At 40.9% G+C, this 27,609-nt stretch overlaps 1 long non-coding RNA gene and 2 pseudogenes across 2 annotated transcripts in view; 1 reads left to right on the top strand and 2 right to left on the bottom strand.

Annotated features, from left to right (window-relative positions):
• LOC138843470 (uncharacterized) overlaps positions 1–27,609 on the bottom strand; it is an 82,026-nt gene that overhangs the window by 15,211 nt on the left and 39,206 nt on the right. For both annotated transcript variants that reach the window (XR_011378188.1, XR_011378189.1), the window contains exon 2: positions 8,896–8,987. This is a non-coding gene — a long non-coding RNA (uncharacterized lncRNA). The remainder of the gene's footprint in view (positions 1–8,895; positions 8,988–27,609) is intronic.
• Positions 11,607–11,821, top strand: LOC138843469 (phosphatidylinositol N-acetylglucosaminyltransferase subunit Y-like; annotated as a pseudogene).
• Positions 22,189–24,038, bottom strand: LOC100355250 (carnosine N-methyltransferase pseudogene; annotated as a pseudogene).

Raw genomic sequence — 27,609 nt, 5'->3', positions numbered from 1 at the left:
TCAAGTGACTTTAGATTGCTGTTTCCAGTGCTGTTACTTGATGTCTGAGGATGTCTTTGTCACATTCTGACATGAACATGTGCATTCTCACCAATAAGGCTGTAATATGCCTACAGTGAGGACATTATGGCCAGGGGCATTCCTGTGCTACAGACTGTGCTATAGACAAAGGGACATTTACTCTAACACATCATGTACCATAATGAAGTTGCCCTAGGTTTTGAGGACAGATTAAGGAGGAACAGACATGGAAGGGAAAGAGATGACAAAGTGCAAGCCTAGTACAAGGCCAGATGAGAGAGTACTCCTAGGAGTCTATGTCCCAAATGACTTCTCCATTGCACCTGAAAATATAGGAGCAACTGAGCTAAATTGTTATGTGATACTTGTGTTCTCAGCCTTCTCAATAAACTCATTTCCCTTTCAAAATGAAAACAAAAGTTCTAGGTTCTGATGGAAATGTAAAAACACAAAAAGGTGACAATGGTGTAAGGGCTGGGAACAGGGGATGCAAGCTGGAGAATTCTGTTTAACACATACCAACACTGTCACAGCAGCCTTGGCATGTGGAGGGGAGCTCTATTCATTAAGAAAGGGGCAGGTGCCAGCCACATGTCTACACAACTGACTTAGCCTTGCACAATAACCATCTTAATTATAGTCATGGGAAGGACACAAGTGAAAGTCACTTTTCACCAAGAGGGGGGAGAACAAAAGGGGAATGCCAGGAGAAGAGGGGGACCATGACACAAGGAAGACTGTAACAAAGACTCACCCTGGAGAGGATATGTGTAGATTTTGGAGAGAAGGCTGCTAAACACTGAGATTCTGCCCTCTAGGGGCATGACACTGGTATGCTGATCCCCATATTCAATGCCAGGGAGTGACTGGAATAGCATGAATGCTAGAATACCAGGTCACCAAGGATATCCTAGCCCTGTACCATGCATGTATCTGAGCTCTCCAAAGGGCAGTTACCATCCTTGGCCAGCAAGTGTATCCATATGGAACTTCCCCAAACTGCAGGTGTACTTTCAATACCTTTCTCAAACATTCCATCTACCCTTTCCTATTGTGCTTCCTATCTCCCCACCCTGCCCCAGACATGTCTCCTTAGTAAGAGACTGCCATGAAGAAGGAGGGATCCCTCAGAAACTCAGGCCTCAATATCACCCCCACCTCCCTAACCCTTAGGATGAATCCAGCATGAAGAAACCAGTGCAGGGTACCTTACCCAGGAGAATTTCAGACAGGAAGTAACTTTCAGCATATCCAGTGAACAAGAGGCACAGCACCATCCCTGCCTGCTGCTGTGTGTGTCAGAGCAAGTCAGGGCCTGGGGCAGGAGCATAGGGCTGTGGCAAAGTTCCTGCTCTAAAAATTTTAAAGAAAGGAAATGGGTTCTTTTTGGGTTAAGAGTAAAGAAAGGAGGGTAGAGGACAGAGGGTCAGGGAAGGAAATGCAAATTTTTACATTTTACATTAAAAGGAAGGTTTGAAAAATTGGCTCTTCACTTAAAGACAAACAGACTTTGGAGAGTAGTGTTGGAAAGACAACTCACTGCATACAATGGAACTGCAATAAAACTGTCAATATATTTTTCAGCAGAAACTTTGCAGTCCAGAGGGAGTGGTATGGTTTATTCAAAGTCCTAAAAGAAGTAAATAAGAAAATGTGAATCAATGTATTCTTTTCAGTTATCCTGTATTTCAAAAATGGAAAATAAAGAAACTTTATTAAAACAAAAAATGGTAAAGGTGTTTATCACTGTTCACTGGAAAAACTGCTAAAGGAAATTCTTCAAGGGAATGGAAGAGGATACTAACCAGTATAAACAAATCATGTGAGGGGCCAGCGTTGTGGCTCACTTGGTTAATCATCTGCCTGCAGCACCAGCATCCCAAATGGGTGCTGGGTTCTAGTACTGGTTGCTCCTCTTCCAGTCCAGCTCTCTGCTGTGGCCCGGGAAGGCAGTGGAGGATGGCCCAAGTGCTTGGGCCCCTGCACCCACATGAGACCAGGAGGAAGCACCTGGCTCCTGGCTTCGGGCCAGTGCAGTGCCAGCCATAGTGGCCATTTGGAGAGTGAACCAACAGAAGGAAGACCTTTCTCTCTGTCTCTCTCTCTCACTGTCTGTAACTCTACTTGTCAAAATAAAATATAAATAAATAAATAAAAGAAATCATGTGAAAATACAAAGCTCATCAGCCAGTGTGCATACAGTATCAGATTCAAACCACTAATATTGTAATGATGGAGGACTGATAAATTATATCACTAGTAAAAGGTTAAAAGACACTCTGTAGGGGCTGAAGCTATGGCATAGTGGGCTAAACCTCCACTTGTGGTGCTGGCATCCCATATCAGTACCAGTTCTTGTCTCAGGTTCATGTCTTGGCTGATCTGTGTTTGATTCAACTCTCTGCTATGGCCTGGGAAGGCAGTAGAAAATGGCTGAGGTGCTTGGGCCCCTGCACCTGCATGAGATACCTGGAAGAAGCTCCTGGCTCCTGGCTTCAGATCATCCCACTCCAGCTGTTGTGGCTATTTGGGGAGAGAACCAGTGCACAGAAGAGCTTTCTCTCTTTCTCTACCTCTCTCCATCTATATCTCTACTTCTTAAATAAAATAAATAAATAAGTGAATAAATAACTATAGCTGCAACATTTCTTAAATGATACAAAGTATAAGGTGAAAATGTGACATTCTAACATAAAATGTAGGAGGAAGGGAAATAAAAGGATAGTCTGTGAATAGTATCAGATTAAGGCTCTCAACTTAAAGTAGCAGCTATGAGTTTTTTTTTAATAGAAGAATTAGGGAAACCACTAGGCAAACAACTATATCATGAGGGATCTCTCAAAAGTTCAGGAAAATGTGTAATTTCAAAATGCTATGCAAAGATTTCAAAATATTTTTCACCAAAATAAACTTATATTTTAATTCTAATTTCATTAACTTTTTGAAATAGACTCAGAGATAACAAAAAGATTTTTTAAAAGATTCAAAGTATATCACTATAGACAATCATCAAGTCACAAAGGATATAGGTTAGAGATGAAAAAAAGATGAATTTATAAAACAATAGTATTAATAAAATAGTAATAAATCCTCACCTGTTAATAATTATTTTGAATGTAAATGAATTCTCTAAATAAAAGGCAAACAATGGATGGAGAATAAAAAAAGATAAAGATAAGACTATGTAGAGGTTACAAAAGGCTCATTTACTTTAAAGGACATTTATATATTGGAAGTGAAAGGGTGGAAAGAGATAATCAATGTAAATGAAAAGCAACAATAATCAGAGGTAACTATAAGTCAGATCAACTAAATCAGACTTTAGGCCAAAGCTGTAACAAAGAGACAAAGGTCACTGTATAGTGATAAAAGTATCAGTTCATCAAGTGGATATAAAATTATACACACACCTAAACTCAGAACATCTCTCTGTCTCTAAAACACAGGAATACAGGTAAGAAATCTAAAGGAAAACAGACTATCACACAATAAAGGCAGGGATTTCAAATCCCCATTTTCAACAATAGATCATCTAGATTGAAAATCAACAAGAAAACATTGGGACTGAATTATGCATTAGGAACAAATGGTGCTATCAGACATATATAAAACATTCTGGGGGCTGGTGCTATGGTGTGAGCTGAGACTGCAGGCATCCCATGTGGGTGCCAGTTCTAGTCCTGGCTGCTCCTCTTCTGATCCAACTCTCTGCTATGGCCTGGGAAAGCAGTGGAGAATGGCCCAAGTGCTTGGGTCCCTGAATCCGTGAGGGTGACCTGGTAGAAGCTCCTGGCTCTGGGCTGCAGATTGTCTCAGCTCTGGCCGTTGCAGCCACTTGGGGAGTGGACAAGCAGATGGAAGACTTTTCTCTCTGTCTCTCCCTTTCTGTAGTTCTGCCTCCCAAATAAATAAATAAATAATTTTTTTGAGATTTAAAAGCAAGATTTATTAGAGTCAAAGACCTCATGATAAAACTGGAAGCTCCCAAGGACAAGTACTTCTGACCTTGCTAAAGGTAACTTTTGGGATAAATAAAATCTAGAAAACAAACAAAAAAAAAACATATTTTGTCCAAGAACAATACAATAAAATAAAAAGTCATCCAAAGTACACATAGAATATATGTGGTCATACATTAAGCCATAAAAATAATGTCAACAAATTTAAGATTAAAATCATATCAAATACAATTTCACACCCTAGTGGTCTGAAAATAGAAATTAATAATAGGTGAATTAAAAATTTACAAATATGTAGGAACTAAGCCCATACAACCCTAAATAACTACAGGATCAAAGAAAAACTAAAGAGGGAAGCTAAAAATACCTTGAAGAAAATAAGGAAACACAGCATACAAAACTAATAGGATGTAGCAAAATATAGTACAATATCACCACAACAAAAAAGAAGATATCAAATAAACAATTTAATTATCTAATTAACATTAGATAATAGCTCAACAAATTAGGAAAAACACTAAATAAGAAAATCAGCAGGAAAAGGAAATGACAGAGATTAAAGCGGTAATTAAAAATACATTGCAGGGGCCACACTGTGGTATAGGGGGAAAGCTGCTGACTGCAGTGCCAGCATCCCATATGGGCAATGGTTCCAGTCCCAGCTGCTCAACTTCCGATCCAGCTTTCTGCTATGGCCTAAGAAAGCAGTAGAAGATGGCACAGGTCCCTGGGCCCCTGTACCCGCTTGAGATACCTGGAAGAAGCTCTGGCACCTGGCTTCAGATCAGCCCTGCTCTGGCTGGCCACCGCAGCCATTTGGGGAGTGAACCAGTGGATGGAAGACTTCTCTCTCTCTGCCTCTGCCTCTCTGTAACTCTGCCTTTCAAATCAATCAATCAATCAATCAAAAAAAGTTAAAATAAAGCCCTCATTTAAACATTATAAAATAAAACTACTTATGATTGAATTACCAATAAGGAGAACGATCTGTATACTCAAAAGTGTGACATATGGATAAAGGAAATTGAAGACAGCAGAAACAATGGAAAGCTAGTCCGTGTTCATAGATCAGAAAAATAATATTGTTAAAATGTCCTTCCTACCCACACAAAACAATGTAGATATTTCATGCAATCCCAATGAAAATTTTAATGTCATTCTTCACAGAAACAGAAAAAATATAAAAAATATTAAAATTTGTATAAACAGGAAAGACCAAAACAATCTTGAGCAAAAACACCAAAGCTAAATGTATTACAAAGCTACAGCATGGTACTGGCACAAAAACAGAAACATTGACTGATGGACTAGGATGGAAAGCCCAGAAATAAACCTAAAAATTGACAGTTAACTGATTTTCAAATAAGGTACATAAATGTAGTAAACATAAAATGTAGTAAGAGTAGTCTCTTCAACAAATCCTGCTTAAAAAAAGTGCCATCTACATGCAAAATAAATTCGATACATCTAAATATTTATATGCAATCACTAAAAAATAAATTTCATGCTCAAACATAAAATCTAAAACTACAAAAGTGCTAACAGAACAGGAAAAAGTCCCAAGACATCAGTCCAGAAAATGATTTATTGGATGTGATGCCAAAAGCCAGGCATTAAAAGAAACACAGATTACTGGGATTATAGGAAATTAAAAAATATTTATATTGCAAGATAAATGAAAAAGTGAAGAGAAAAGCCACACATTAGAAAGTAAGAGGCTAACAACAAATATGAATAAGGGAATCTAAGTACTCAAAATAACTCAAATATCTTTATTAAAATAGGAAAAGGACCCAAATAGACATTTCTCAATAGAAGATATATAAATGGTCAACATATAAAAACATCTTTGATATTATTAATGATGAGATACAAATAAAACAAAAATAATGTATCACTTTTCACCTGATGGAATAGCTACTATCAAAAAGATGCAAAATAGTAAGTGTTCATAAGTACAATAGTCTCATTGTACACTGTGGAAATGTAAATTAAATCAGACAGCTTAGAAAGTAGTATGAAGTTTCCTCTAAAAACATAACATAAAACTTGCATTGGATTTATTAATTCCAAAACTAAGTATATATTTGAACATGAAACCATTATATTTAAGATATAGCTGTACTCCCATGTAGAGTACATAAGACATAAAAACCATGAACATGTTCACCAACACATGAATGGACTTAAAATATATTCTACTCAGATTGAAAAAGAAGAAAATTCTGTCACATGACAAGATACATGAATAGAGCACATTACATTATGTGACACAAGTCAGGCACAGAAAGGCAAATACATTATCTTGTTTATATCTGAACTCTGAAAAGCCAAAATGCATATAAGATTCACTAAGTCATAAAATAGACTAAATAAACGTTAAAAGGACTGAACTCACATGAGGTATTTTCTGATTATGATGGATCACAAGAGAAAATTAGGGGTGCACATTCGGCCTAGTGGTTAAAATGCCACTTTAAATGTCCGTGTCCTGGATTTGGGCCTTGGTTCAGCCCAATATTCCAGCTTCCTGAAAATGTGCACACAAGTGATGGATCATATACCTGAGTCTCTTCCGTGCATGAGAGAGACAGGAATGGAGTTTCAGGATCTAGGTCTCACCCTGGTCTGGCTCTGGCTGTTCTGGGCATGGGGGATATCCAGTGAATGGGGGATATTTTAAAAACAATATCTGATATCAATAAACTACCCTTCTACCTTAAGAAACTAGAAAAATTGGAAAAAGCTAAAGCCAAACCAAAGAGGAAGAAGAAATATAGAGAGTAGAGTGGAAAAAGACAAAGAAACGATGGTGCAGCAGTGGCTACTTGCAGGTAGGGAACCAGGGGCTAGGGATGATGGCACACTGTGACATCTTTCTGCCCTGCAAGATCCTGCTATCTCTGCACCTAGCCATACCGTACAGGATCTCACCTTGACCCCAATTTGCTCTACTCATTCCTGTCTCACTTTTGCATTCTGCTGATTCCTCTGGGACAGCCATGATGCTCACAGAAAGGCCATGCAAGACTCACAACCCACTTGTTTGTGTCCACCCAACTCCTGGCAGGCTTGCTTAGTTTGCAGTGTCAAGAAATGTATAGTGTTTAAGCCAAGTTCACACGTAAGCAGCTTGAGCATGTTTGGATCTCCTGGATACTAACAGTATATCTGCAACCCTGGTAAGAGAAAGAACTATGCTACTCACTGATAAATACAGAATTTCTTCATCAGGAAAATGATCCCCATGTCTCATCTGGAGACCATGGGGATATGCAAGGATCTTGATGAACACTGTATGAGTGGTGGTCAAGAAAGGCAGAGAAATCAGAACCCTAGTCCAGTCACAGAGCTGCACACATCTCAGAAAGCAAAAGCAATGAGGTCCTACCCACTGCCATTGGTGGTTCCTGTACCAGGTGACCAGGTACTGAAACTGCTCCACCTCAGGAGGCAGATCAGACTCACAGTGTGGACAGAATGTGTGCAGACTTATCCATAATCCATGCTGCACTCACAGTGAGTCCCATCATACCCAGTCACTCCCTCCCTCTACCTTTGACCTCATTTTTGAGACATACAGGCTCAGGAAGAAGGCCCTGAAGTCACTATCTTCCAAAGTAAGCCTAGCCCCAGCTCTGTCCAAATATATACCTCCCTACTTCAACCCACTCCTGATCCCTCTAGGAGCCTGGGTTTCCTCCCAACTGTGTGGGAGCAGAGATACTCTGCAAGACACTTGTCTGATATAAAACAGTTCGAAGACAGGACCAGTGCTTTGGGATCATATATTCCCAGGTTAGTGAAAAATTTAAAAAGGAGGGTCAATATTTGGGGCATCCAGTTTGAATAACTAAAGTTTCCATGTCCAGGTCCTACTTTTGTTTCCTTCTTTTCTGTTTCTTACCCCTATTTCCTCGCTGTACTCCATCTATAAACCCATGGAGAGAGGTGACTATGTCTCCTACTACGATCTGCCAGCTTCCTTACACTAGTTTTCACTTTATATATGTGAGTTGACAGAAACACACAAAAATTAGAGCTTTTAAATCCACCTAATTAAATCTTTTAAAACACCTAATTTTTCTCAGTCTCTAAAAAATGATCTTTAAGTCAATTCTGAGGTAAGAATAGCTACCTTGCCTTTGTTTATTTTTACAAAACACAAATAAGCATTTATTTCCCTTTAAATCTGTTTATTCTTGTATTGGAGGTCTGCATCTCATGACTGCATTTGGGGGGTCCTCAAAGGCCATGACTAGGGCTAACGTGCTTTTCCCAAAGGGTAGCAGTGGAGGTGGGAGGAGGATTTGCAGGACTGTCCTCAGCAGGCACAACAAGAAAGGCGTGCCCACAGCTAGAGCACCCATCAGCATGTAGCCTGGTCTCCTGGGAAGACCTGGGTGCAGTGTCCGTCCTGACTGGGGATCTGCTGAGATCTAAGCTAAAAGCAAATCCAATCAGAAGTCAGAGAAGACCTTGTGGTTGCAAAACAGAATTTCACAGCAACTTTAAATGAAACTGAGGATCAACATGAAGGGGGATAATGACAATAAAACGACTAAAATCCAAGTAAAACTATTATAGCACCAGACACGACTGTCTTTATGTACAAGGGTACCCAACATGGTCAGAGAAGGAAATAGAGGTCAGACTCGGACCAGGATTCCACGACTAACGGGAGTAACCCGTTTCAACAAAGTGTAGACAAAAAAATAAAACACTACTGGCACAGAGTTAGTGACAACAGAACTCAAGGAGGATGGATGCACACAGGAGAGCGTACCATGGAGACTGCAGACCCCTGAACCAACTCTCCTCAAGACCGGGACCGCAGGACAAACCGGGAGAAGCAGGCAGCACATCTGCTGACTCCTCCTAGTCCCAGCCTCCGACTTAGAAGGCGCTCACTGACCTGAGAGGCTCAGGCTGAGGGCTTCTTCCACCACCACAGCTTTATTTCTGGCTCCAACTTGGAGACCACCTCAGAGCTGCTAACGCAGGAACCTGTTAGGAGGGGAAAGAATCCTTAATGCCAGGCTCCCGGCCGCCGCGCACTTTTCGCCAGTTCTGCTGCGCCTGCGCGGAGAGGCCGGCAAACCCGGCACACCTGTGTCACTTCTCTCTTCCAAGTTCCCAGGACGGTGCTGCTCGGCACCTGCGCGGGACAGCCGGCGGCTCAGGTTGCAGGCTCCTGGGCGATACCTGCTGTCAGTCAACAGGTCGTTTCTCCCGCCAGCCCTCCTCCATCCCAGTCTCTCAGGCAGGCGCGGTGGAGCCTGGTGCAGGAGAAGTGGCTATGGCGGCCGCGGTCCCGGGGCTCCCGCCCGCGACCCGGACGGCCGATACAGGTTCGTCCCATGGACAAAGGCTCCGGCTGCAGGACTCGTGTGCTCTCCAGGAGCCCCCTCCACCATCCCCGTTCCAACCCTCAGCCACCCCTGCATCTTTCCAGGGCTTCACCCGCTGCTGAACCCCTTGCCTTCTGCTCCCTTTCTCTCTCCACTAGCTGCAGATTCTGGGAGCCCCTTCGGTCTCTACCTGGGGTGCCCCGCCCCCTACACTTCCCTGCTACCCCTACCTTTAATCTGGGGCTCAGGCCACTCTTTGAAGGTCACCCTCTGGGTCCCCTAAACTTACCCCGTAATCACTTGCACACTCTGGTGGTCCCTCACCTCTTTCCAACTTAGCCCTTACGTACTTGTTCCTCCCCATCTTGCTAAGCCCCTTGGGTTTTTGACTTTGCAAATATCTTAACAACTTACCCTTCACCCCTCTTTCTCTTCCTAGCCTACCCCTAAATTGCGTCTCTTCCCTGGTTGGCATTCCAGCTCTCTACTCCACCTCATCCCTCCTAAGGGCTCTCTCAGTCCCACGCTGTATTCCTAGTCTCCTGTTTCGTGTGTAGCAGGCTAGAGCCAGGCAGTTCTGGTCTCGTGTTCCCTGAATATTACAGTTCCTGCCGCACTGTGGGGCTGGGAGACAGACAGGTGCACCGAGGGAGGAGGGGAAGCATTTATCCTCGTAAGAAACTCAACTGAAAAGAGGGTATTTATACATGTGGGCAAACACAAAAACACTCCCTGCCTACACTGTCTGGAGGTTTGGAAACGCTGGGAGTATTTATATGGTCTTTTGGAGGGTGGGGGTCGGCTGGAGATCTCACAAGGGAGGGACTAATTATAATTAGGAAAGGGTTGAGGAGAAACAACTGCAGCAGGCAGTTCTTCAAACACAATTTAGTCTAGTTGTACTTTATGCTGGCATTGTGGCCCAGCAGGTTAAATTCCTGGCTGCTCCGCTTCCATCCCAGCTCTCTGCTAATGCACCTGGGAAAACAGAAGTTGGCTCAAATATTTGGGACCCTGTCCCCCATGTAGGGGAGACCCAGTTGGAGTCCCAGGTGCCTGGGTTCAGTCTGGCCCACACCCAGCTGTTGTGATCATTTGGAGAGTGAACCAGCAGATGGAAGAGCTCTCTGTAACTGTTCCTTTCAAAGAAAGCAAGAAGGGGGGGGGGGTAAGAGAGAGAGAGGGGAAGAGGGGAAGGAAGAAAGAAGGAATTTGTCATCATTAAGTCAAGTTCTTTGAAAGACAATGGCTTGGGATCAGGAGATGTGCAACAGAAGGGCCAGTTTAAATCCTTTGCTGGAGAATGTGGATACTCACATTCTTCATGGACTCAAATCCTATACCTAAATAGAATTACACCTTATAAGGTAGCTACTTGCTTATCAAATGGTATGAAATAGGTAGATTTGGGTATGACTGGGGAGTGTCACCCAAGCATGGCAGGCTGCTGTAGATTCCAGCATCACATCCCTGTACAGGGTCCTCTGAGCATTGTCCAGATGCTGTTATTCACACTGGGTAACATAACAGTCTGGTCTTCAGATGACACCAATATCTTTTATAGAGTATTTGTCTTCAGCATTTCAGCTCTGGGTCACAAAACAGGCAAATAGGGAATCCATTCTCTCGGTGTATTTTACATGTCTCTAATGTAAGATGAAGCCTATTTTGTGCTCCATATGCTGACAGTAAGAAAAATCACAATGAAAATATATTCCAAAAAAAAATATATTCCATCTGTGTTAATTTTGTAATTGCAAATATACTATAAAAGTTTTCCTTATATACCTATAACTAACCTTCCCCGCAAGAAAAGGAACAATTGAATTCTGACTGTGTAAAGAGATCACAGTGATGGGCTAGTGGGGCCACCATGCGGCTGGCCAGGGGCGCGCCAGGGAGCGGTTGGAAGGCTAGCCTCAGTGCTGTGGGCATCTGTAGGTGCCTGCATTGACAAGATTGTGGCCCTTGGCAGTTGGGAGCTACCCAGCATCTTTGACTAGGCACTGCTGTAGTTTGTGGTATGCCTCCTGTCCAAGAAGCTGCTCAGATTTGAAGCATCAACAAATGAATTGATTAATGAAGAGTTAGGAATAGACTATACTGTCATTGATGGGATTCCTAATAGGATGCCACAGGCATTAAGGATTATCTATCAAGACAAGAAGAAATGGAGCGGTACTAGATCATGATTTTTAAAAACCACAGCAACTAAATGTTGTTAATATCATATCCATTTTAAGAGAAAGTGACAGGTAGTAAGTGGGAGAAGAGAATGTTTCTGTCTCTTCCTATGCTGACTGTCCTTGTTCCACTGATTTCTCCCAAAGGAGTTCTCTATTTGGCCTCTGAGGAATAAAACTTCCCACAGGGCTGTACCAGCACCTCCAGCCTCTGTTTCTACCATCTGCTCCTGCAAAGACCTTACCAGTGTGTATGTGCTTCTACCTTTGGATGTGGATGGCTATTAAACTCTTCAGGCATAACTAAGGCAGCCAGAGCCAAGGTGGTATATAGATTCATATGTCTTGGGCATCTACCTCTGAAAGTTAAACTAGGTAGAAATGCTGGAGACTCGTTGTATTTGCTGAAAAGATGCTTTGCCTCGCTTCTCAAGAGGATTGGGGCTACAAGAGACTTAAGTTGCAAAAGCTTCTTTTATTGTACCCCAGTTCTGACAGACCTTGTATTTTGAATGTTCTGACTTAACTGTCACAGGAACCTTTTAACAAAGTGTCTTGCTGGGGTTGGGTCAGAGCAACTTTTCAGAAAGTGGAATTAAAAATAAGTTCACCTGACTAAAAACATTTTAAAATCAATATGGACCCAAGTCCGGCATTGTGGTAAGTGGGTTAAAGCCCTGGCCTGTGGCATTGGCATCCCATATGGGTACCAGTTCAAGTCCTGGTTGCTCCACTTCCAATCCAGCTCCCTGTTAATGCACCTGGGAGGGCTGCAGAGGATAGTCTTGGGCCCCTGCACCCACATGGAAGACTGGGAAGAAGCTCCTAGCTCCTGCCTTTGGTCTGGCCCAACTCCAGCCGTTGCAGCCATTTGGGGAGTGAAACAGCAGATGGAAGATTTCTCTCTGTTTCTCCCTCTCTCTATATAACTCTGCCTTTCATATAAATAAAATAAAGCTAAAAAAGTCCATATGGACACTATTTTAACTTTTTAATATTGTTTATTTATTTATTTGACAGGCAGACTGACAGCGAAAGATCTTTCATCCGCTGGTTCACATCCCAAATGTTGCAAAGGCTGTTATTTTGTCCAGGCTGAACCAGGGAGCCAAGAACTTTACCTGGGTCCCTCACATGCTCACATGGGTGGCAAGGCCATCTGCTGTCTTCCATGGTATACCACCAGGGAACTAGATCAGAAGCAGAGAAGCTGGTACCCAAAAGACACTCTGATATGGAATGCCACTGTCCCTATCAGTGGCTTTACCTGCTATGTCACAACGTTGTCCTCATCAATGAACTTCTCAAAAACTCCTCATATGTGTGGATTTCAAAAACAATTTCTTACAGCAAAACAATCTCATCTTTTATTTCAACAGTGCAGTGGCCCTACCCACTGTGCCACAAAGCCGGATCCCCCAGCACTTGGTTTTAATTTGGGCAGCCACTGTAGACATTTGAGGTATAAACAAGTGGATGGGAGCTCTCTGAGCCTCTGTATCTCTGTTTCTGAAGTAAACAAAATTTTTGAAACTCAAAATTTTTTTTTTTTTTTTTTTTTTTTTTTTTTTAATTTTTGACAGGCAGAGTGGACAGTGAGAGAGAGAGAGACAGAGAGAAAGGTCTTCCTTTGCCGTTGGTTCACCCTCCAATGGCCGCCGCGGCCGGCGCGCTGCGGCCGGCGCACCGCGCTGATCCGAAGCCAGGAGCCAGGAGCCAGGTGCTTCTCCTGGTCTCCCATGGGGTGCAGGGCCCAAGCACCTGGGCCATCCTCCACTGCATTCCCGGGCCACAGCAGAGGGCTGGCCTGGAAGAGGGGCAACCGGGACAGAATCCGGCGCCCCGACCGGGACTAGAACCCGGTGTGCCGGTGCCGCAAGGCGGAGGATTAGCCTAGTGAGCCGCGGCGCCGGCGAAACTCAAAATTTGATGAGCCCAACAGAAGGTAATTAAGGAAAAACAGAGGAAAATTCTGATGTGAACAACAGGAAATACATAGCCATACGATCATCTGTATGATCAATAAGTTTCTGTTTCAGACTTCATATTCCAAAAGAACCTAGAATATTCTCCTCTAAGCATCAAATTTAAGCATCCAACAATTATTTCTTTTTGATATGGCATCAGAAAAAACAGAGATGGTAACAGTGCAGAGATTTGCTTGAAATTTAGACAATTTGTTTGAAAAATTTATTTGTTTATTTGAAATTCAGAGTTACACAGGGAGGGGAGAGGCAGAGAGAGAGAGAGAGAGAGGTCTTCCAACTGTTGGTTCACTCCCCAGTTGGCTGCAACAGCCAGAGCTGAGCTGATTGGAAGCCAAGAGCTTCTTCCAGGTCTCATATGCGGGTGCAGGGGCCCAAGGACTTGGGCCATCTTCTACTGCTTTCCCAGGCCATAGCAGAGATCTGGATCAGAAGTGGAGCAGCAACTGGTAAAGCCACTATGGAAGTCAGTCTGGAGGTTCCTCAGAAACCTGAATATAACCCTACCATTCAACCCAGCCATCCCACTCCTTGGAATTTACCCAAAGGAAATTCAATTGAGAAACAAAAAAATGGTCTGCACCTTAATGTTTATTGCAGCTCAATTCGCAATAGCTAAGACCTGGAATCAACCTAAATGCCCATCAACAGTAGACTGGATAAAGAAATTATGGGATATGTACTCTATAGAATACTATACAGCAGTCAAAAACAATGAAATCCAGTCATTTGCAACAAAATGGAGGAACCTGGAAAACATTATGCTGAGTGAAATAAGCCAGTGCCCAAAAGACAAGTATCACATGTTCTCCCTGATTGGCGACAACTAACCGAGCACCAAAAAGGAAACCTGTTAAAGTGAAATGGACACTATGAGAAACGGTGACTTGATCTGCCCTTGCCCTGACTGTTGATGAACAACTTAATACATTATCCCTCTTAGTATTTTTTTGTCTGTTCTACTTAATACTATTGGTTTAATTCTGTAATTAATACGCAGTTATTCTTAAGTGTTGAAACTTAACTGAAAAGTGATCCCTGTTATAGATATAAGAGTGGGAATAAGAGAGGGAAGAGATGTACAATTTGGGAAATGCTCAAGCTGACTTGCCCCAAATGGCAGAGTTAGAAACATACCAGAGGATTCCAATTCAATCCCATCAAGGTGGCATATACCAATGCCATCTCACTAGCCCAAGTGATCAATTTCAGTTCACAATTGATCGCAATGATAGGACTAAGAATCAAAGGGATCACATAAACAAGACTAGAGTCTGCTAATACTAACTGATAGAACAAAAAAGGGAGAACGATCCAACATGGGAAGCGAGATACACAGCAGACTCATAGAATGGTGGATGTCCTAAACAAACAGCACTCTGGCCTCAGAATCAGCCCTTAGGGCATTCAGATCTGGTTGAAAAGCCCATGAGAGTATTTCAGGCATGGAAAGCCAAGACACTCTGAAAAAAAAAAAAAAACAAAACACCACATCAAAACACAAAACACAAACCCTAAATACCTAAATGAAAGATCTCCACAAGTGAGATCCCAGTGGAAAGAACGGTTCATCAAGGAAGGAGGTACCTTTCTCTGAAGGGAGGAGAGAACTTCCACTTTGACTATGACCTTGTCTAAATATGATAAGATTCGGTGAACTCAAAAGGCTTCCATAGCCTTGGCAACTCATGACTAGAGCCTAGGGAGTGTACTGATGCCATAAACAAGAGACAAGAGTGTCAAATTGTTTAGTCAACAACAGGAGTCACCGTGCACTTACTCCCCATGTAGGATCTCAGTCCTTAATGTGCTGTACATTGAGATTTAATGCTATAACTAGTACCCAAACAGTATTTTTCACTTCGTGTTTCTATGTGGGTGCAAACTGTTGAATTCTTTACTTAATATATACTAAACTGATCTTCTGTATATAACAGAAATGAAAATGAATCTCGATGTTAATGGAAGGGGAGATGGAGTGAGAAAGGGGAGGGTTGCGTGTGGGAGGGAAGTTATGGGGGGGAACCATTGTAATCCATAAGCTGTACTTTGGATATTTATATTCATTAAATAAAAGTTAAAAAAAAAGAAGTGGAGCAGCAGGGTCTTGAACTGGTGCCCATTTGGGATGTCACCACTGCAGGCAGTGGTTTTACTCGGTATGCCACAGTGCTGGTCCCTAGACAATTCTTTTTAAAAAAAAAAAACTATCTTGGATTTAATACAAACACATCACACTGGAATTAGGTAATGAAGAACAACTGCCTCAGATTTAGCTGGATTGGAGGTGGAGCAGCCGGGACTCAAACTGGTGCCCATATGGGATGCTAGCACTGCAGGTGGCGGTTTTACCTGCTATGCCACAGCATCCCACCCCCACCCCTGTGGCTACTCCACTTCTGATCCAGTTCTCTGCTATGTCCTGGGAAGGCAGAAGATAGACCAAGTCCTTGGGCCCTTGCACCTGTGTCAGACACCTGGAGGAAGATCCTGGCTTCAGATCAGCTCAGCTCTGGTCCTTGTGGTCATTTGTGCAGTGAACTAGCAAATAGAAGACCTCCCTCTCTCTCTGGCTGTACCTCTCTATATAACTGTCTTCAAATAATTAAAATAAATCTAAAAAAGTGAGAATTCTTCCTGGCATATGTAACAGACAGACTTTCCCTTGAACATGTCTTAATCCTCTGAACCTGTGAAAGTGTTACCCTATATTGCAAAATAGATTGAAAGTGTGATTGTGTCTATTTCCCTGAAAAGGGAAATTAACCTGGAGAATATAGGTGGGGCAATTTAAATTACAGGGGTCTGTAAAAGTAAAAAGTCTTTCCCAGTTGTGCTCAGAAGGTGGCATGACTACAGAAGGAAAATAAGATATATTTTTTCGGGGCCAGCCCTGTGGTGCAGCGGGTTAATGCCCTGGCCTGAAGTGCTGACATCCCATATGGGCGCCGGTTCAAAACCCAGCTGCTCTACTTCCAATCCAGCTCTCTGCTATGACCTGGGATAGCAGTAGAAGATGGCCCAAGTCCTTGGGCCCCTGCACCCGCATGTGAGACCTGGAAGAAGCTCCTGGCTCCTGGCTTTGGATCGGCACAGCTCTGGCTGTTGTGGCAAATTGGGGAGTGAACCAACAGATGAAAGACCTCTCTCTCTGTCTTTGCCTCTCCTCTCTGTGTAACTCTTTCATATAAATAAAAAAATCTTTAAAATAAAAAAGAGAGAGATTATACCAGAGCCACCACAGAGAAGAGTATTTAGATTGGGTAAATGTTAAAAGGCAAGGGAAATGTGTGATTAGTTATATGCATACCAGTTCTCATTTAACTGTGATTGTAAAATGGTAATTAAACAAGATTTTAAAAAAAGAGAGAGATATTCTTTCTGTCTCTAAAATGGTGGGAGAGTCCTCTAGCCAAGGAAGGTGGGCATCTTCCAGAGCAGGATTGGGGAATGGGAAGCCCTCAGACCACATACAGCCCATCTAATCATTTGGTGTGGCCCTGCCAAGGCAACCACAGGAGGGACCTGAAAGTCAATAAATCTACAGCAGGCTAATTTTTACATTGATAATTATTCATGCCCTATGAATTATACATATCCAAATGGCCCATGGCAAGAAAAGGTTCCCTCTCTTGTGATGCTGGTAAATCAAGGGAATAAATTTGTAAAATCTCTGGGAGGAAATGCAGCCATACTCTCACCTAGATACTAAATACATGAGGTCTTTATTGGACTCCTACCTAACTACAAGGAAATCAATGTATTTGTTCAAGGCATTCAGTTTGCAGTAACTGGTGACAGCAGCAATAGAGAACGCATGAAGTGCAGGAGTGTCCTGGGCACTGATAATGACCATCTAGTGCCAGCAGTGCTCCCCAGTCACTGCCATAAATGAAAAGGCCCTCCAAGATTTTTCCGTACCACTGAGGTAGTGTGACACCAATCCCAGAGGAGGTTCACTAAATTCACGAACAGTAAGTTGTCAGAAAAACTAAGTATAGGGGACAGCACTGTGGCATAGCAGGTAAAGCTGCAGCCTGCAGTGCCAGCATCCCATATGAACACTGATTTGAGACCCGGCTGCTCCTCTTCTGATCCAGCTCTCTGCTATGGCCTGGGAAAAGCAGTAGAAGATGGCCCAAGTCCTTGGGCCCCTGTACCCACGTGGGAGACCTGGAAGAAGCTCCTGGCTCCTGGCTTTGGATCAGCACAGCTCCAGCTATTGTGGCCAATTGGGGAGTGAACCATCAGATGGAAGCTCTCTCTCTCTGCCTCTCCTCTTTCTGTGTAACACTTTCATATAAACCAATAAATAAATCTTTAAGAAAAAAAAAAAAGAAAAACTGAGTATAGGGGCCAATGCTGTGGTGCATAGTTAAAGCCCCAGGCTGCAGTGCTGGCATCCCATATGGGTGCTGGTTCAAGTCCCAGCTGTTCCATTTCTGATCCAACTACCTGCTAATATACCTGGGAAAGCAACAGAGGATGACCCAAATCCTTGGGCCCGTGCACCCATGTGGGAGACCCAGAAGAAGCTCCTGGCTCCTGGCTTTGGATTGGGTCAGGTCCTGCCATTGCAGCCATTTGGGGAGTGAACCAGCAGATGGAAGACCTCTCTCTCTGTCTCTACCTCTCTCTGTAATTCTGTCTTTCAAATAAAATAAAATAAATCTTTTTAAAATAGAAAAACTAAGTATAAAGTAATTGATTCTAAGACAGAAATTAAAGATTTGGGGCTGGCATAGTTGTGACATAGTTGGTTAAGCTGTCACCTATGAGATCCTCATTCCATATGGGCAACAGTTTGTGTTCCAGCTGCTCCACTTCCAACCCAGCTTTCTGCTGATATGCTGTGGAAAGCAGAAAAAGATGGCTCACTCCACTGATATGGGAGACCTGGATGAAGTGCCTCGTTTCTGGCTTCATCCTGGCCCAGCCCTGGCCATTGTAGCCTTTTGGAAAGTGAACCAGTAGATGGAAGAACTCTCTCTCTCTCTCTCTCTCTCTTTTTACAGGCAGAGTGGACAGTAAGAGAGAGAGACAGAGAGAAATCTTCCTTCCGTTGGTTCACCCCCCAATGGCTACTGCAGCTGGTGCGCTGCAGCCAGCGCACTGCACTGATATGAAGCCAGGAGCCAGGTGCTTCTCTTGGTTCCAGATGGAAGAACTGTCTGCCTGGGTCTCCTCACTTTGAAATTTATTTCCAAGAAAGAGAGAGAGAGTGGGGGGGAAGGAAGAATATTTCACCTTCATTCACAAATGAGAGCCTTGCAAGATATAATATTCTGGGCTGGCAGTTTTTCTTTTTTAGTACCTGGGCTATGTCTTCCCATTCCCTACTAGCTTGTAGCGTTTCTGATGAGAAGTCTGCTGTGAGTCTAATTGGAGATCCTCTGAGAGTAATCTGACGTTTTTCTCTTGTACATTTTAGGATGTTTTCTTTATGTTTCACTGTGGTGAGTTTAATTACAATGTATCATGGTGAGGATCTCTTTTGGTCATGTGTATTAAGCGTTCTATGAGCTTCCTGTACTAGGATGTCTCTGTCCTTCTCCAAACCTGGGAAGTTCTCTGCAAGCACCTTTTTTTAAAAAGGCCTTCTAATCCTTTCTGTCTCCCCATGCCTTCAGGAACTCCTAGAACCTGAATGTTAGTTTTTTAATAGTATCCTCTAGATTGCCAACAATATTTTTTAGATTTCTAATTTCCTCTTCTTTTCTTTGGTTTGACTGTATACGTTCCTGTGCTCTGTCTTCTAAGTCCGATATTCTCTCTTCTGTTTCACTGACTCTGTTTTTAAGGCTCTCTAATGTGTTTGTCATTTTATCTATTGATTTCTTCATTTCATTTTGATTTCTCTTCAGTATCACACTTTCCTGGTCTACTAGTTTCTGCATTTCATTTTGATTCCTCCTTAAGATTTGATTTTGAAAACTTCTACATGTTCTTATCATAAATTTTTTGAAATCCCTATCTTGCATTTCTTCTATCACATCATCTTCATAATCTTGGCTTGGTGTGTCTTGTTCATTTGGGGGCATCATAATGTTTTCCTTGTTTTTGTTCCCTCAGTTTCTGTGTTTGTTAGTTGTCATTGTGGAGATATTCTTTGGATTCTTCTTCCTTTGCTGTGGTGTTTTTTTCCTGTTATACTATGACTGTATTAAGTGGACTGTCTGCTTTTGAAGGAGCCTTAGAGGCTTGAGATGGGTGTGGTCTGAGATCTATGTTCAGTTCTTCAGTGTTAAGGGTGTGCCAAAGGTGATACACTCAAGTTAGGCGTGGAAAATCTCTCTCTCTCTCTCTCTCTCTCTGGATGCAGAAGGTAAGTAATTCCACACAGCTGAGTAGAATTGAAGGTAGTCAGCTTCCGATTTCTGTCTTCTGTGGGTGTAACATTAATCTGCTCTTTCCCAAGGACCACACAAAAAATCTGTTCTGTCCTCAGTGTGGGCTCAAATTCTCCTGTAGTCTCCCACCAGGTTTCCAAGGTTACTGAATTGTAGCGTCTCTGGAGAGTACTCATGTGAACTCCATGAGTTCTCTCATCCACTGTCTCTTTTTTCACTGTCCCAGTTCATTAGCTCCACACAGTCACTAGGTCCTAACCTCCTGTTATTTCACCACCACCCTCCCCCCAAGTTAGGTTTTTCTGCTTGACTGAGGGTGGGCACAGCCCTGGGGTCTCGCAGTTTTTATGTATGTCCAAAATGGCACCTGCTGTTTGTCTTGCTCACCTTTGAGAGGTGAGCAGAGAGAGAGAGACTCCTGTCCATACTGGTCCTTTTTTTTTTCCTCTCTCCTCTCTCCTCTGGTGAACTTTCCCCAGCGGGGCTTCAAGGCTCCTTCTGCCATTTCCTCGCCATTGTCTTGGGTTACTGAGGGTTTTCCTCACCTCCCCTTCCAGCACAGATGCGTAGATGTGGGCTCCCAAGCCATAGGCATCCTTGCTCTCCCTGTAGGTCCTCCGTGTCACATCCTCTACAGTTTTTTTTCCCAAGCCTCTCCCTGAAACTACAGTAAATCAACTTTCATTAAACTATCTTTTCCCAGATTATCAGTGCATGTCCTCACTATTCCACCATCTTGGCTCTACCCCAACTCCATATCCTAAGTGACAACAAAACTCTAAAGATTTACAAGTAAGTGTTCCTACTAAAACATGGCAATTATCCACAAGCACATTATTAGGTACATCTAATCCAAATTCCCACAGAGGTCCTTTAAAGCAATCATAATAATCTGTCAAAATATTCAAGAAAGGTTATTCCTTTTCTCCAAGAAAAGGTTAAAGCGTTAGTCATCTCTACTTTTCAAGCTACTGGAAATGGAATAATGAACATTTAGAAAACAATAATAAAAAGGAAAACTCCCTCCAATATAGATCTGCTAGAGGTAGAAATTTAAAGCAGCGTACACTGTTTAAGCTTCATCAACAGGGAACAAAATTGTGCTAATCTGAAATTACCTTAATGTCTGCTGTTTACAATATCAAAGACACAGACAATGGGTTGTAATTTATCCCTGAATTTCATATTCAAAATTTTTCACATTAATACATTACATACATTCCTTACATTAATTAGTAAATTATGATAGTTTTTACTATTATATGATTGTTTTAACAATGAAAGTGCTTTTTTTCATAACCTGAATACCATAAAGACATTATTGTAAACATCACACTGACAAACTCTGTATTCATTTAGTTTGAAATTATATATTTCAAATGGGCAGATTTTATACTTATTTTCTTAGTTTACAAATATTATCTCTAAAAAAGCTTCTGTGCCTCATTTATTATATTGAGTTCTCATGCATTTCAAAGTGATACATGGGCCAGCGCCACAGCTCACTAGACTAATCCTCTGCCTGCAGTGCGGTACTCCAGGTTCTAGTCCCAGTTGGGGCACCGGATTCTGTCCTGGTTGCTCCTCTTCCAGTCCAGCTCTCTGTTGTGGCCTGGGAATGCAGTGGAGGATGGCCCAAGTCCTTGAGCCCTGCACCTACATGGGAGACCGGGAGGAAGCACCTGGCTCCTGGCTTCAGATCGGTGCAGTGCGCTGGCCGTAGTGGCCATTTTGTGGGGTGAACCAATGGAAAGAAGGCCTTTCTCTCTGTCTCTCCCTCTCACTGTCTAACTTTGCCTGTTTAAAAAAAAAGAGTCATCCATGATGAGTATGTGTTCATCAAGTGTCCAGTTTAGTGTGGCTAAAAGACTTAATCTCAGTTACCTGAATGCAGTTTAATGACTTGTGATGCTATTAAATTTATCATCGCATGAAAATAAAATTTTTTGATGCTTCTCTAAGTTCAACTGAGCTAGCAAAAATAAATTGAATGATAAAAATACACATCTTTTATATTTAGATTGCTTAGGTACAAATGAATAGAAGTCCCAATAACAGATGCTGAATGTGACAGAAAGATCCTTAAAGTATGGCAAAATAACGCCAATGCAAAGACACACACACACACACACACACACAAAGAGAGATATTATTATGTAGACTTCAATACTATTAGTCAATAAGATGGCAGACTTGCAATGGATATAGCTTCAAGAAGACACTGGAGATTAGAATTTTTCCACTCAAAGACCTGAACTTCAAGGAAGGTATACTTGAAGACATTTCCTCCACATTACATATGTAGTATGAATCTGCATGGCGTAGTATATTTCTGAAAAAGCAAAATAGAAATATTAAGAAAATAGGCACTACTTCTAAATTTTTTTAGGGATAAGAAAGCACCACTTATTTGAGGTTGTCCTGTCATCACTGATAGTTGACTTTGAGTTGTTTATTTCAGCCTTTTCTTACTAGACTTTTTTCAGAGTAATGTCATGTAAGACCATTATTGTGGCTTAGGGACCACAAACTAGACACATTTACAGTAGTATTTCATCATAGATCATCCACAGTATACGTTGACGAGACAGATTCGTACAACACCTCTACTTGAATCCACGTTTTTTATATCCTCATAGCTCGATTCTATGGAAAATTCATGTGCCAAATTTTCAAAGTGGTACAAAAGAGGCCCTAGATTTATCCAAATTCCACCTGGTTTGAGTATTTTCCATATTATATCAATATAACCAACTACATTGTGAGCTGTTTTCATGAAGAAACAATACAGTACCAGATATTGCATTCTGATCAAATCTCCTGCAGCCATAGGAAAGTTAGTACCAGAAGGAAGACTGGGGGGGGTCAACATGGGGGAAGAAGATGGGTTGAATCTGATCAGCCAATCTCCAGTTATTGCTAAACTGGTGGATCCAGGGATAATGTTTGTATTTATTAATTTCAGAGCATCTGCTGAATACAAAGTTGGAAGAAAAGAGCATAAAAAACTCCGTTCATTTCCTTGACAAGCATAACCTAGCACAGCTACTTTACAGGCCGGTCTTCCTAGTGCAGCACCAGGTACCAGATTCATTTCTTTAGAAGGATCCCACCTCTCCTTGGAAAAATTTTAAAAATTTCCTTAATGATTAGCTGGTAGCAGGTATCCCTTTCTGCTTTCCCAGTTTTTCTCCAGTCTCTCACAAACTGTTTCAATGTGGATTGTAACTTATCCATGTCAAAGGTAGATGCTGCCCTAATCTTTCCATTCCCATCTTTTTCATATTCTTTATTTTCAAACATACGCATGCAGTCATTCACAACTGTCAGTAGTATTTCTTGATTATGATCAATGCATTTTCAAATCTGTCCAAATGTAGAAGAAATTGAGGAAGTAGGTTCTGCTGATTAGGTGGAAGTGACTGAAACTGTCTTTCTGTTCGTTGTTCTCGCTCATGCATACTGGTGCCCTAGTAGCTGAAGGCATTAATGATCTTCCAGAAGTGCTAGTGCTCAAGCCTCTCCTCTTCCATGCTGCGCTGCGCGCGGCGGTCCACAAAACCTAAGGAGCCCTAATGCGGTGGAGAACTGCACTTCCCTCCTGGCTCCCACCGCGGTCTTCCCCCACAGCCTTCGGGCAGCTGAGGGGCAGGAGGCAGGGGGCGCCTCTGTCACTGTATCGCAGCTGTGGTCCTCTGCCTGGCTCGCTTGCGTCTCACCGCGAGGTAAAGCCTAGTGGCCATCCATTACTTTTACATCAAAATTGAAAAAAGGTGAAAAGCACAAATGAATGAACATAAAGTACAATTAGACCAAATACCCAATAAATTTTAAAAGAAAGATACTTGCAAAAAGGGTGACATTATTAAGTTCAAAGCAATAAGATAATTTATATATATTAAGAACTAAAGATTGAAAAACCTGCAATGTGAAAATGACCATGTTTGACAAGATTGAGAAACTGTATACATAAAATTTTTAAGAGAACACAGAGATTTTCATTGAGTTGAAAAATAAAGTGAAATCACAATGAAAAAACCTACAAAGGTTCATATTGTTATGATTGGCTTTCAAAGGACATTGGTGGTTGATAGAGGTGATAGTAATAAATTAAAACAAAATAAGGATACATCTGTTATAATAATTTAAAGTATGTATTAATTACTGGGTGTAGTACTGAACAATGGTAGGATAAAAATTATTTGCTGAACAATATTCCATCATAGTAATGTGAGAATTAGATTATTACAAGTTCAATTAGATTATTACAATAGTGACACTATTTTGGATCCAGCTCACATCTAGAGTGCCAGGGAGGGAGCAAATCGTATAAGAAAATGTGAACATAAACATTGTCAGGAGAATGTGGAGAATTATCCTTCAATAGGTAAGGTCACAATGAAAAGCCAATGCAAGATGGTCACAGACTCACTATTCTATCATTGATAGACATCCGGATATTGATATTATACATGTGATAGTAATACTTTGAAACACAAAATAAAATAGTATTATAACAATATTTTGAATACTGTGAATTAGAAGTCGGTAATAACAATAGTAGTGATAAATACATATAAGGAAATATTTTTATGTGAATTCTCTGTTAAATTAGATCTAAACATAATATTGAAAAATGAAAGAATGTAGAAAAGATCATGCACTCAACAGAGAATTCTTAAATATGGTATACAAGTGTTGAGGTGTACATCTTCGACATTTTCAAAATCAACAGGAAAGTTAGTATTTCATAAAAAACTTTTGACTATAATAAACATATGAGTTTCATTGAATGAATCACTACACCAGACCTAGAAATCTCTGATCAACTGTTTGTGTAAGATGCCAGGACAACACACAGAAGTTTCAGTAAGTTCATTATCTCATGAAAAAAACAATGGCTACATATTCCTAGTGCCAGGATTGACACAAACTGTGATACTGATGGAATACACAGGGAATAGTAATTAGGACAAGACAAAGCTACAAAAGACTCACGTTCTCATAGACAATATATAATATGATCACTGTCAGTAGAATTGAGTAATTTGATAAGAGCCATAGTGCAGTGAGTCCCAACTGCTCCATTTCTGATCAAGCTTACTAATGTAACTGGCAAAGAAGTGGAAGGTAGCCTAAAGTTAGGCCCCTGCATCCTTGTGGGAGACCCAGAAGAAAATCCTGGTTTCTGGTTTTGGCCTGGCCAGTCCTGGTTGTTGTAGCCATTTTGGAAGTGAGCCAGTGGATGGAAGATTCTCTCTCTTCTTTCTCTCTCTAGTTCTGCCTTCCAAATAAATAAATAAATAAATATTTTTTTTAGAAAATAGAAACCCACATTTAAAATGATACTTAAGAATATTATAAAGCTTCAGGATTTGTAATCAAGCAAAATCATTCCTTAAATCAATGGAAAGCCATAAAGCTAAGATAACTATGTCTAGAATGACACTGGAACATTTCAAAACCAATGGTAAATTTGAATATTATTACAATCCATATACAGTGAAAGAAAATAAACTTGAATGGGTGAAAGAATATATTGAACATGGATAGTAATGAAAAACTGCAACTGAAAGTGAAAAGAAATCTATTTAGACATTTCCATTGAGTTGTAAGTCACTAAATAAAAGTAGTAAACAACAACCCTAATACTTGGCTTACACTTTGTGCTGATGATATACACTGGTTACTTATAAAATCAAAGAAAAAATTTAACAAATGATGTTGTATCACCCCCATGTTCATTGCAAAATAATTCACAATAGCAAAGATATGGAATCAACCCATATGTCCATCAATTTGTTGACAGGATAAAGTAATTATGTTAAATATACACAATGGATTATTACTCAGCTATTTAAAAATAAATGGACACGACTGGAAACTTTTTACTTAGTGAAATAAGTCAGTCCCCAAAAGGACAGATAACATGTTTTTTCTGATCTGAGGTAACTAATAGAGTACCTGAAATGTAATGTATTGGTGTGAAAGAGAATTTTTGAGATTTGTTGATTGTTTATAGCCCTTGTCTTTTCTGTTGAGAAACAGTATCTTTTTTATTTTTTATTTATATTTTTTCTTTACTATTTGTTGAACTCTTTTATTATTGTATGATAAATAAACAAACTGAAAACAGATCTTTGTAAAAATTAAGAGTGGGACTCTCAGAGGGAGGAGGAAAAAGGATTGTAGTGAGTGCAGGATGAATGGAGGGTATGGGAGAAGTATCACTGTAAGCCGGCACCTTGGCTCAATAGGCTAATCCTCTGCCTTGCGGCGCCGGCACACCGGGTTCTAATCCCTGTCGGGGCGTCGGATTCTGTCCCGGTTGCCCCCCTTCCAGGCCAGCTCTCTGCTATGGCCCAGGAGTGAAGTGGAGGATGGCCCAAGTCCTTGGGCCAGGCTTCGGATCAGCACGATGTGCCGGCTGTAGTGCGCCGGCCGCGGCGGCCAGTGGATGGTGAACCAACGGCAAAAGGAAGACCTTTCTCTCTGTCTCTCTCTCACTGTCCACTCTGTCTGTCAAAAAAAAAAGGAAGTATCACTGTGTTCCTAAATGTGTATATATGAAATACATGAAACATGTATACCTTAAATAAAATTTTAAAAAGAAAAAAATATTTAAAAAATCAAAAAAGTTACACCAATAACCAGGAAAATTTTAAGGCAAAAAATTATCTATCTATCTATGTATATAAATTTATATATATATATAATTCATGACATTGCAAAATAAACATATACATGTACACATCGCTTATATTTTATATAAATGTATATAGAGCTACATTTTAAATTTTTTGTATAATTTATTTATCCTTAGATAAGATTAGCTCAGAGTTCCATAATAATCCAGTTTCTAGTCATTACAGTCATGAAGAGTAAACCACCAGATTGTAGCTATAATCTCTGTCTCTCTGTGTCTCTTTCTCTACCAATCCCTAAAATTAAATAAACATATATATTTTTGGGATAAAAATAACATCAATATCCAGCTATTTACCCACATAATTGTCAGGAAATATACCAGTACTTAGACACACATTGGAAAATTTGAATAATCAAAAATGGAATAATCAATGATCCAATGTTCCATAAAAATCCAGAAGTGTTTTATTATTCTTACATTTGTATGACCATGTGTATATTACCTTGAGGAGAAAGAATGATTACTCTTGGATAAGATGGCTCAGAGACTCTGTGTACCTGAAAGTTTTCAAGACAACTTATAGAATGTTGGGGGTTATGATGACCTCACAATGAAAGTTAAAACATCATGACCACAGGTACACAGGGCTGAGATTGGCCTAGATTAGAAAATTTGTTAAAAAGATTGACCATATTGAGTTTAAAGGCCAAACTAAAAATTAACCTAAATTTCACAACAGAGTGGTTAAGTTCAAGTTCCATGAATGTCTGTAATGCTAAGAATAAAATCCTCTGCTAGTGAGATTGATGGAACTGGCCCTAGATCTTTCTCATATACTGTGAACATAAAAGTTTTATAAAATTTAGATAATTGATTGCCTTAAAATAATGAAGAAAGTCATGGTAGCCTGAAGTTTTCTGCGCTAGATTTGACACACATTAAATTATTAATCTTTTATTCAGGTGATAATAATAAATTTGAATACAACTTGAAAAATAGAAAATTGTATTCATTTACATATATGTTGTATATTGACTATGGGGTGTATCAGTGGCAAATTTAGTGGAAGCAGAAATACAATCTCATGGAGATGTAACAGATATAGATATAA

The sequence above is a fragment of the Oryctolagus cuniculus genome, chromosome 8, assembly GCF_964237555.1.
Source record: "Oryctolagus cuniculus chromosome 8, mOryCun1.1, whole genome shotgun sequence".
Taxonomy (NCBI): Eukaryota; Metazoa; Chordata; class Mammalia; order Lagomorpha; family Leporidae; genus Oryctolagus; species Oryctolagus cuniculus.
Note: the sequence above shows the minus strand (reverse complement) of the source record. Positions and strands in the feature narration are given on the sequence as shown.